The 12064-nt window shown below is 39.7% G+C and overlaps 1 pseudogene; it reads left to right on the forward strand.

The window, feature by feature from the left end:
- Positions 1-1479: 1479 nt before the first annotated feature.
- On the forward strand, positions 1480-6533 carry LOC110302673 (protein argonaute-2 pseudogene; annotated as a pseudogene).
- The last annotated feature ends 5531 nt before the right edge of the window (positions 6534-12064 follow it).

Raw genomic sequence — 12064 nt, forward strand, 5'->3', positions numbered from 1 at the left:
AGACAAGGAAGTAAGCTCAGATAAGGATATTAGAAATAGTGATCATGGGCTTTTGTTTACTACTTTTCTTAATTATTACGTTGTGTGATCCTTTTGCTTACTACTTTGCTTAATTATTATCTTGTGTTATCTCCTTGTTTACTACTTCACTTGAATACTTTGTCTTTGATCTAAGAACTGACCATGTATTTTGGATGTACCTAGAATGATATAAAAGCAAACTGGGAAAGAATAAAGCTGCTCCAGCCTCAGTATTGGCTGGAGTCATGTTATAATTTTGTCTAATTATCTTTCTTTGTTTACAATCGTTGCTCCCTCCCTTGACATGCTGTTGAATGACTGAGCTGGCTTGGTCAGGTGGTGCCTTGATGTTGCAATTCATATAAGGGTAATACAGTGAAGGACACCACAAAGAAAAATAATTGAAATAGAAAATGAAACGTAAAGTAATATATAAGATTTGAGCCAGTGGTCAATAAACCTTGTTAAAAAAAAAGACAAGTTAATGGTATAATGTAAATGAAAGATAAAGGAAAAGAAAGTGGATTTAGAATAAGCCTTGTAGGAATGGGGCAAGGCAATGGTAGAATGCATTTAGAGTATGTGTCTAGAGATATGTGAAGGTCTAAAGAAGTGAAGATATGACAAAAACAGCTTACCCAGTCTGAATTTTTAGAATAAATTTGTCCTTGGTTCCATGAAGAAGGTACAATAAGTCTACAGATAAAAATGCAGTATATCAAAGAATTAGCTCTGTTTGTGGAAAGAATGGAGGAAGTTCTCAGAGATCAGAAAAGCAGTGGTAGTTCAGAATCTGAGGAGGACATACCAAAAATGATTAGAGCCAAAACCGATTTTGCCTCCTCTCCTGACTTTGAAGAGTAACAAAAATGAAGGGAATCCTCTTACTTTAAATCCTAGTATTGTTCTGTTATCACCTCTTCAGTCAAGACTAAAACAGGCTGTAGAACAAGGGGAAGATATACAGAGATATATTTTGCAATGCCCTGTATTTTAAATGCAGGATCAACATAGGAACCCTGCTAAATACTACACTCCAGTTCCTTTTAAGCAGATATAGGAATTAACAATTGCCTGTGCTCAGTATGGATCTACTGCCCCATTTACCATGGCTATGTTAGATCGCTTGTCCACTGCAGATTGGAGATAGTTAGCTTGTTCATGTTTGAAAGGAGAAGATTATTTGTTATGGAAAATGGAATTTTTTGAAAATGCCAGCAGACAGTGGGTTTAAATGCTAAAGCTAACAATCTGATAACTAATAAGATGTTAGCAGGAGACGGTCAATATCAGGCAATACAGACTCAGTTACAATTTAATCCTGGTACTTATGCTCAAATTGGCATTGCTGCTTTCAGGGAATGGGATATTTTGACTACTAAAGGGGAATTTTTTAAAAATGTCTCAAAAATAAGGTAGGTACCTCATTAGCCTTTTCAGGAGTTTGTCGATAGATTGATGAAAGTGGCAGGGAGAGTGTTTAGAGGTGCTAATGATGAAATGCTTTTAGCAAAACAATTTGCTTATGAGAAAGCAAACACAGCCTGTCCAGTTGCCATAAGACCTTACAGGAAGACTGGGACCATTACAGACTATATTATATTATGTTCTGAGATTGGCCCCTCATATGTGCAGGGTGTGGCTATGGCCATCACACTGCAGGGAAAAACTGTATGACCAATTTTGTTTCAAAAGACAGGAAAAGGAAAGAGAAGAATTAATGGGCCTCCTGGAGGTTGTTTTTGGTGTGGACATATAGGGCACCAAGTGAGGAATTGTCTGAATAAAAGTAAGGTAAAGAGTAAAGAGAGTGCCGGGCGTGGTGGCGCACGCCTTTAATCCCAGCACTCGGGAGGCAGAGGCAGGCGGATTTCTGAGTTCGAGGCCAGCCTGGTCTACAAAGTGAGTGCCAGGACAGCCAGGGCTACACAGAGAAACCCTGTCTCGAAAAACCAAAAAAAAAAAAAAAAAAAAAAAAAAAAAAAAAAAAAAAAGAGTAAAGAGAGAAAAACTGAACTCTGTCCTAGATGCAGGAGAGGAACACATTGGGCTAATGAATGCAGCTCTAAGAGAGAAGACTTAAGTCCTCTTCTTCGGGGAAATGGGAGAGAAGGACAGCCCCAGGCGCCAAACAATGTTATAGGGTAATGAAGTTCATTTCTCAGCAAAACAATCTTTTTCGAATCTTTTCTGACCCACTCTAGGCAGCACAGGACTGAACCTAGGTCCCTCTGCCTACATAGTATTAACATCTGAAATGGAGATCCAGGTTCTTCCTACTGGAATATATGATCTGCGATTGTCAGGAACTGCAGGATTGTTACTGGGAAGAATCAGTGCCACTATGGCAGGATTGATGATTGCCTCAGGAGTTATAGATGCAGATTATACGGAGGAAATTAAAATTATGACTTCTTCACCTACCCATATTTCTGTCAGTCCACCAGGAGAGAGAATTGCTCAATTAGTCCTTATACCGTTGGGTATGACAAAAAAAAAAAAAAAAAAAAAGTTAAAACCAGTGTTAGAGGAGGGTCCAAGCAATAAAAACTGAAAGTCCTGAGCTTTCTTTAAGAATAAATGGAAAAAATTTACAGGTCTACTGGATACAGGAGTAGATGTATCTGTAATATCTTCTATTCACTGGCCTGGAACTTGGACTAAAACAGCTGTCATTACTCAATTACAAGGAATAGGGCAAAGAAAGAGTCCTCAGCAAAGCAGTGATCTCTTACATTGGGAGTAAGAGAAAGGCCAACAAGAATATTTTCAACCTTACATTCTTTCTAACCTGCATGTTAGTTTTTGGGGAAGAGAGATAAGGAAGGACATGGAGTCTTTTTATACAGTCCAAATAACAAAGTTATACAAAAAATGTTTGATTGTGATTATTTGCCTAGCCAACGATTAGAAAAACATAATCATGAAAAGTTAGAACACATTATTGTTAACCCCAGAGAAGGAAAACCAGGCCTAGGTTTTCTTTTTATTTAAGTGGACACCATTGCAAGTCTGTACTCTATGCAGATAAAATTACTTGCAAAAGTGATGTTCCTATATGGGTGAATCAGTGGTCTCCTAGTTCAGAAAAAAGTCTGACTGCTCAACAGCTAGTGCAGTAGCAATTGCCAGATGACCATATAAAATTTTCCAGTCCCCTCTGGAATTCACCATACCTCTACTATATATGCTTCAGTAAGGGATGTATCCCTTGACAGGCCAGTGGCATGGCCCATATCCTAAACTCATATGGGGAAAAAGGCATGTTTCTGTTTTTTTCACAGGAAAAAAATTGGGGCATGGTGGTGGTTGCCAGAAAGGCTAGTGTGACAAACGGAACAATCTCACCTTCCTGCTGATTTCCTTAATGATGATGATGACAGTTCTTCCACACAGTGAAGTCTGCTGGGGCTATATTCCTGACTTACCACTGATACATCCAGCAGTGTGGTCTAGACCAGAGATTCTAGTGCTTGGATCTCCCTGAACAGAGGAGTCAATTTATAATAAGACTGAATTTTAATGCATTTGGTGATGGGATTTCTGTTCACTTGGTAAAGAATAGTATGGGTATATTTCTATGTTTCCTTAAAATTGGAATATTTTATTAATTGTTCATGTTGAATTTACTTTTGTTTTTTTCCTATGGTATTTAATGTAAGTTGTATTGATTGTTCACTTTCTAATTGTGTTAGCAAATTGAAATCTAGTATGTCTGTTACGGTGGTCAAACAACTAGCTTTTGTATTATTGCTTCTGAGTATTACAATACCTTGGTATTATGACAAAAACTTGCAAATATACTGGAATAAGTGAGTCATGCTTTAAGCAGAAGCAAGAGGGTTGTGGACTTGATTATTGCTGGTATAGCAGCTTTGACTACATTAATAACTAACACCACTGCTTTGACACAAGAAGTCAAGACAGCTACTTTTGTTACCAAGTAGCAAAAAAATGCTAATAACGCTGTGAGTATTCGAAAAGATTCAGATAGTCATCTAGAACAACAAATTGATGTTCTTAATGATACTAGGCAAACTATTGAAGAAGAAGTTCAGAGTTTATGAATAAGAAGTCATCTTGAGTGTGATGCTAAATACCAATGAAAAATTCAAAGACACTTGCAGGGTATTTGGCATAATTCAAACATCTCTCTGGATAGTTTAACTTTGCATAAAGAGATCATGAATTTAAGGGATACATAGCTCAAAGTAATCTCAGCCCAGCAATGCCTGGCATTCCTTTCATCTTGGTCATTCTGATTTATGTCTTAAGGTCAGTATTTCTATCTTGGTCAAGCTTCAAAAATGGCTTATATAGCTTGATCAGGTTAGCCCTCTTGTCCTAGGAATATTTTTATTCCTGTTCATTGTGACAAAACTTACCTTTAATAACAACATGTTGGGTGCCCAAATATACAGCACAAAACTAAAAATGGATCCCCAGACAGAGTTAGTAATCTAACAGGCTGTACAGTGCCTTACTGAACTAAGACAAAATTAGGTTTGAAAATGTATATTCCAAGATGGATAAGTAAGGCATTCTTGTTGGAATCATCTAAGACAGGCATAGTCATGTTTATGAAATAAAAAGGGGAGAGAAGTTGAGAGCTTTTGGTGCCACTTCTAGGAATTTGGCATTTGTCACTAGGCCCAGACAAGGAAGTAGGCTCAAATAAGAATATTACAAACAGTGACCATGGGGCTTTGCTTACTACATTACTTATTTCCTTGTGTGATACTTTTTCTTTCTACTTTGCTTAATTACTTATGTTATTTCCTTGTTTACCACTTTGCTTGATTTCTTTGTCTTTGATCGAAGAACTGACCATGTTTTTTGGATGTACCTAGAATGATATAAAAGCAAACTGGGAAAGAATAAAGCTGCTTCAGCCTCAGTAGTAGCTGGAGTCATGTTTTAATTTTGTCTAATTGTTTTTCTTCTTTTTCAATCCTCACTCCCTCCTTTGAGACCTGTTGACTGACTGAGCAGGCTTGGTCAACATCCCAACTGCCAGTTAGACTATCAACACTTATCAAAGATGCTTTCATTGTGAGACTCAAACTCAGTTCATCAGTTTCCATAGCAAATGCTTAACACATGGAGGAATCAGGCTGTTCTCACTTGTGATGTAGAATTTTATCAACAGCAAGTGATTCAAAGTATTGTACTCTCATTTTTACATTTAGCAAATAATCTAAATTAAGACTGTCAGAAATCAAATTATACATAGGAGACAGTCTAGATTTAGTTCTTAAAACATATATATATATATATATATATATATATATATATATATATATATCAATTCTGCATTTCTTATTTTCCTTCCTCTATCGGAAAAAAACATGAAAATGTTGCAAAAAGTCATCTAGATGATGTTAGAGAAGCTTATTACATAGCATGTGTTTACTGTAGTATGAACAGGGTATTGACAGTGTGGAAACCATGTTCTGACACCTGAAGAACACATATGCTGGTCTTCAGCTGGTGGTGGTCATCCTGCCTGAAAAAGTCCTGTGTATGCAGAAGTCAAGTGGGTGGGAGACACAGTGCTGGCGATGACCATACAGTGAATACAAATAAAGAAAGTGCAGAGGACCATGCCACAGACCCTATCCAATCTCTGCTTAAAAATCAATGTCAAACTGGGAGGCGTCAACAGCATCCTGCTGTCATGGGGCAGGCCTCCAGTGTTCCAGCAACCTGTCATCTTCCTGGGAGCTGATGTCACCCACCTACCAGCTGCAGATGGGAAGAAATATTTGATTGCTGCAGTCATGGGCAGCATGGACACATACCTCAACTGCTACTGTGCCACAGTGTGTGTACAGCAGCACTGATAAGAGATCATCCAGGACCTGGCTGCTATGGTGCGAGAACTGTCCACTCAGGTCTACAAAGCTACATGCTTCAAGCCCACCCACATCATCTTCTACTGAAATGGTGTCTCCAAGGGCCAGTTCCAGCAGGTTCTCCACCCTGAACTCCTGGTCATCAGAGAGGCCAGCATAAAGCTGGAAAAGGACTAACAGTTATGGATCACCTTCATTGTGGTGCAGAAGTAGCACCATAAGCCTCTTCTGCACAGACAAAAATGAGCAGGTTTTAAAGAGTGAAACCATTCCAGCAGGCACAACCACAGACACGAAGATCACCCACCCAACTGAATTTGACATCTACCTGTGCAGTCATGCTAGCATCCAGGACACAAGCCATCCTTCCCACTAGCATGTGCTTTGAGATTATAATCGATTTTCTTCTGATGAGCTGCAGATTCTGGCCTACTAGCTGTGTCCTATGTGCACTGCACATGCTCTATGTCAATACCTGCACCAGCTTACTATGCTCAGCTGGTGGCCTTCCAAGCCAGGTACCACCTGGTGAGTAAAGAACATGACAGCCCTGAAGGAAGTCATACCTCTGGGCAGAGTAATGGGCAAGATCATTAAGCACTGGCCAAGGTGGTCCAGGGTCACCAGGACACACTAAGTACCGAGTACTTTGCTTGATATGTTGTATTGTTTAGCGATAGTATACCAAGTTGGATTCACACCAGACCAACTGCATTTAGGCCAACAGATGTTCAACCCTTCCATGACAACCAGCATCGAACATGAGGCATGTTTGGTTTTATTAGATTCTCCATTTTCCAAAATGCCTTCCGTCCCAGATTTCAGACATGGATTTTAAGCTGCAGGCATGTATGAGACCCCAGTGTTGGAAACATGGCTTGCCAGATCTATAAGCTGTTCACTGAGAATCCTGTTTCCTAAAAACAAAACAAAACAAAACAAAAAACAAAGACAAAAACAAAATGTCCTAAAAATCAGTCTATGAACTCTGTGTCTTTAAATTATTTTAATTTATTTGGTTATTCAATTTATTTGTTTTTAACACCTGATTCTCAATGAAATCGATAGGCTCAAACTATCTGTTAAGGTTCTGAGCAGGAAAGCAACACCATTACCATTGTGGTTTTAAAGCCTGGCCCTAAGAAGTTGTCACTAATCTTGAGTTTTAAGATATGCCATGTGCCTTGCACCACCAGGGCACATGGCTGTTAAGTATCCACAGTGTCTCTTGCTGGTCATTGCCTTCCCTCAAGGCCTGAACGAAGGGATAGTGGCCAAAGGGACAGTCATGTGTATTTACGGCAGTGACAAGTCCAAGAGATTGGGAAACAAGTGCCATTTTGATAAAAAAAAATATTTAAGAAGAGGGAAAAAGAGACTATATACTGACAGTCTAATCATAAGATTTGTCATGTACAACTGTGACATTTATTTTCCAAAGTTTCTAAAGAATATGGATCTGTGGTGATAAATACAGTATAATCCCTTTTCACTCTTACATCTTTACAAAAAAAGGATATGCAATTCATGCTTATCTCAAGCTTAATTTTATGGAAATGTTTTCTTAATTAAGATTTCCTCCTCTCAGGTAACTTTAACTTATGTCAGGCTGACATAAAACTATCCAGAACAATTGAACCCTTGCTAACTTTCCATAGGAACACATTATCACTAAGCTACAACTTTCCTTTCACATTCATCTTTAATGTCTCACATTAAAAATATAAATAATTTTAAAGTTCCACAGACCTTACAAATTCAAACATATTCAAAACTAAGTCCCTTAAAATATTCAATCTCTCTTTTAAATTCAAAATCTCTTTTAAACGTTTAAAAATCTTTCAAGTCTCGGCTCTTGTAAAAACCAAAATTAATTTGAATACTTGCTTACTTCAAGAGGAAAGAAGCAGGACACAGTTACCTTCAGATTAAATTAAATTCCCAATACTCTAAATAATGCAATAATATCAAATATCTGGGATCTAGTCTGAATCTTGTGGGCTCCTCCAAATGGTTTGGGTTATTTCTCAAGCTCTGCCCTCCACACACAGAGTTGATTTTCTAAACTTGGGCATGTTCTACTCCACCACTGCTGCTGTTATTGGGAATCATACCCTGTTACTTGTATCTACAAAATGATGGGGTCTTCTGTTGCAACTGGGCTGCACTTGCATGAATTGCCTCTTGTAGACTCTAATCATAGTGCCAACCCTGAAATTTTCTGCAGGATCGATTCAATCCTAGACCATCAACTGTTACTGAGGCTGAATCTTCACCAATAACTTCTTCTAGCATCTCACACCACCCTTCCCTAGCTGATATTCATGATTCCTTCCTCCCTTCAAAAGCAGAACCACCTGGGTGTCAATTACACTTTCAGCATGAGGTAAAACTTGGCTGCATATAGAGAATGCTTCTGTGTGCTAAGTCTTATGAAGCACTTTCCAGAAGATTTCACTTCAGGGATCTTGGTCTTTTGATATTTTGAGTTTTTTTTTTTTTTTTGGGGGGGGGTGTTGTTGTTTGGGTTATTTTGCTTTTGGTTTTTAGTAAGTTGGTAATTATCACTAATTTCTCAGCTCCTGTTAGCCAGTGTCAATTGTTGGTATCAGGAACTGGCTTGGCAGATTGCCTCTGAACCCAGTGACATCATCCATAGGTGACAGGGACAAGAGCATCTGTTGCCATGGCAATCACATACATTCCCAGAGTCTACTTCCCACCTGTGAGTGGTTACATCACAGCATAGATAAAAGGTAGACCCTTCCTGACCTTCATCCCTTTTTTTCTTCTCTCTTTTCCTCTTTGTCTCCATAACCCCCTTTTCCCCAACCCCACCATAATAAACCTCTGCCATGTGGAACTGTATTGGCCTGATATGGTCAGACTTGATGTGATCTGTGATTTCAACACAACATCAATTTAAAGGTCTTCACTTCAGTCATGCTGGTTACTTGTTAAGCATGACTAACTTTTCAGCTCCACCTGACCAAATATCATAGCATTCTAGTTCAAAACAGCAGAAAGCTCCTATTTGGACTCTGAGTCTTTAAACATCCCACTGTAATTTCACAAGTCAGATCTCCATTGTTTGCATGTCTCTCTCTATGCTCTTATCTCCCAAGTTCCTACAGAACAACTCACTGAAATCTCAACATTTAATTGCTTTTCTAGTCCAAATTTCCACCTTTTCCACAATTACCTCTAAAGCATAGTCAGGTCTGTCATAGGATTACCCCTCTTTTCTTACCAACTTGTCTTAGGCTTTCTATTGCTGAGATCAAACATGATGACCAAAGCAATTTGAGGAAGAAATGGTTTATTTACTTCTACATCACTGTTTACTGCCATAGGCTTTAAGAAAGGAATTCAAACAGGGCAGGAATCTGGAGGCAGAAGCTGATACAGAGGCCATGGAAGGGTGTTTCTGACTGGCCTGCTCTCCATTGTTTGTTCAACCTTCTTTATTATAAAAACTCAAGATCATCTGTGCAGGGTGGCCCCACTCACATGGGCTGGGCCAACCCCCATCAATCACCTAAGAAAATGTTCTAAAGTTTAGCGTCTAAATACTTCCATGAAGCCTGATCTTATGGAAACATTTTATTCATTAAGGTTTCTACTTAACCCACAAGCTCCACTCTCCTTCCAGCTCACTTCTCCATCTGGGCAGGTTCAGTGGCTACTATACCCTGCTTGCCTACCAGGAGTTCCTAAGAAACCAAAGAAAGTCACAGGTGAGTATCTTGCCTAAATTCCCATGCCAGTTAGGGAAATAGGGCCAAGCTAATGTGGGGTTCACCTCGTCCCTCATCCTCAAGCTCCACTTTCCTTCTGGCCCACTTCCCCACCTAGGCCAGATCAGCAGCCTGCTGCCTTCAAATTATCAAGAGTTTGAACCTCCCAGGAGATCTGTTGTAAATAAGGGCACAGGAGGTCCAAAGAAACCAGGGGAACAGATCCCCAGTAACCTGGGACATAGGAGGCCTGCTCGAACCAGAGACAACACTGCAGACACCAGCTCTATCTGAAGTCACAGAGTTATACCTGCCTCCAAGGAGTCCACTTCCAGTCAAATACCTCCAAGCCACTTAACACCAGAAAGTACCAGTTGGTCAGAGGCAAGAGCAACATCATAAGCAAAAGAATGCAATGAAATTTGGCATCATCAGAACCCAGTTCTCCCAACAGAGCAAGCCCTGAGTACCCAAATATGCCTAAAAACCAGATAATGACCTCAAATCCCATGTCATAAAGATGATAGAGGCCTTTAATGAGTATAAAAAGAACTCCCTTAAAGAAATACAGGAATATACAGCAATCCATCTCATAGGGGGCTCCAAGGTCGGTTGTTATTATTGATGCTATGGTGTGCTTATAGACAGGAGCCTGACATGGCAGTCCTATGAGAGGCCCTACCAGCAGCTGATCAAGGCAAAGACAGATACTTACACTCAACCATTATATTGAAGTCAAGGTCCTCTAAGTTTGAATTAAGGTAAGGATTGAGGAAGCTGAAAGGGAGAGTGACTCCATAGGAAGACCAGCAGAATCAACTAACCGAGACCACAGGGAGCTCTCAGACACTGAGCTACCAAACAGGAACATACATAGGCAGGCCCTAGGCACCTGGCATATTATAGCAGAGGTCTGTCTCATCTGACCTCAGTGGGAGAAGATACAATTAATCCTCCAGTGATTTGAGGCCCCAGGTAAGGGGGAGTCCTGGTGTTAGGGATCACCCTCTTGGATTCAAAGCAGAGGAGGAATGGGGTGAGGAACTGTGGGTTTGGTTGGGCCTGGAAGAATAAATGGGGGTAACAACTGGAATGTAAGTTAATAAAACAACTTATAAAACTATTTGTTCTTAAAATAATATTCACTTAATAATAAAAAAGCTTTTCCTCTATTATATTACTTTAGCATGTCAAGTTGACCTAAAACTTCTACACATAGTTGAATTTGAATTCATAAGTATCATAGTGATGTGCAAATGATATTTGTTTTATTATAGGGACTGAAAAAATAACACACAAATAATGATGATAATAAAATTTGTTGCGCCTGCACGGGAGCCCTCTGCCTCAGGAGCAGGGAGCACCATCTTGGTTCTGGGACTCCGCCGAACTTAGGAACTTAGTCTGCACAGGTGAGAGTGTGCACCACAGAAGCTGACAGCTTCTGTGACCTGACAAAGCAACACAGCATCTGGGAAAGGTCCTGTTTTGGGCCTTCTTCTTCGGCCAGGAGGAGGTCCAAACACCAGATATCTGTGCACCTTCCCTGTAAGAGGAGAGCTTGCCAGAAGAGAGTGCTCTAACCACTGAAACTCAGGGAGAGAGCCTGTCTCCCAGGTCTGCTGATAGACGGTAATCAGAAGCACCAGAACAATCTCTAAACAGAGACAACTATAACAACTAACTCCAGAGATTACCAGATGGTGAAAGGTAAACGTAAGAATCTTACTAACAGAAACCAAGACCACTCACCATCATCAGAACCCAGCACTCCCACTTGGCCCAGTCCAGGGCAACCCAAAACACCCAAAAAGCTAGACCTGGATTTAAAAGCATATCTCATGATGATGGTAGAGGACATCAAGAAGGACTTTAAAAACTCACTTAAAGAATTACAGGAGAACATTGCCAAAGAGTTACAAGTCCTTAAAGAAAAACAGGAAAAGACAACCAAACAGGTAGAAGTCCTTAAAGAAAAACAGGAAAACACATCCAAACAGGTGATGGAAATGAACAAAACCATACTAGACCTAAAAAGGGAAGTAGACACAATAAAGAAAACCCAAAATGAGGCAACACTGGAGATAGAAACCCTAGGAAAGAAATCTGGAACCATAGATGCGAGCATCAGCAACAGAATACAAGAGATGGAAGAGAGAATCTCAGGTGCAGAAGATTCCATAGAGAACATCTGCACAAAATCAAAGAAAATGGAAAATGCAAAAAGATCCTAACTCAAAACATCCAGGAAATCCAGGACACAATGAGAAGACCAAACCTACGGATTATAGGAGTGGATGAGAATGAAGATATTCAACTCAAAGGACCAGCAAACATCTTCAACAAAATTATAGAAGAAAACTTCCCAAAACTAAAAGAAAGAGATGCACATGAACATACAAGAAGCCTACAGAACTCCAAATGGACTGGACCAGAAAAGAAATACCTGCT

This window comes from Mus caroli, unplaced genomic scaffold, assembly GCF_978045245.1.
Source record: "Mus caroli unplaced genomic scaffold, Mus_caroli_1 scaffold_9, whole genome shotgun sequence".
NCBI classification, from domain to species: domain Eukaryota; kingdom Metazoa; phylum Chordata; class Mammalia; order Rodentia; family Muridae; genus Mus; species Mus caroli.